Raw genomic sequence first — 606 nt, forward strand, 5'->3', positions numbered from 1 at the left:
GGCACACTATCTCCATTGCCTGACACGAATCGTGACACCCTAACAAGTATCGACTATTTACTGATCAAATCACCATGCAAATAAAAGCAGACAAATGTTCCTGAAAGATGCCCATCTGACCAACTTTCGCAAAAAGACGAGCAATTTCAGCAGAGGCAACTCCACAAACTCCAGGAACTACAACGGACACACCAACAAGGACAACGACGCAAAGCAAACGTCTTAAAACAAATTCAAGAAGTGAGGCATCTTCGCATAAGGGATCGGCGCCAGAAACGCATTTGGCACAAAAGCTCAAGACTGCGCCTAAGATTACAGCTCCGAAACCTCAGGAAACACCGAACAAGACAAGAAGTCACCAGTTCCCCCACGCAAGGATTCAGACACCATCCCATTAGTTTACGACAACGAGCACGCACGCAGAAAAGACAGCGACGCCGAAGACCGATCTACTGCAACGCTTTCAAACAGCGTCCACTCTTTGCAATAATGCCAGCTATTTCATCAGTCTCCACGTCCAAAGCATTCTTGTGTTATCCAGGACGCAACCATCAGCCTCGCCCGCCAGATCTGTTATTGATATTACCGGGCTGCCACACTCTCCCC

Source organism: Rhipicephalus microplus, unplaced genomic scaffold, assembly GCF_043290135.1.
Source record: "Rhipicephalus microplus isolate Deutch F79 unplaced genomic scaffold, USDA_Rmic scaffold_585, whole genome shotgun sequence".
Taxonomy (NCBI): Eukaryota; Metazoa; Arthropoda; class Arachnida; order Ixodida; family Ixodidae; genus Rhipicephalus; species Rhipicephalus microplus.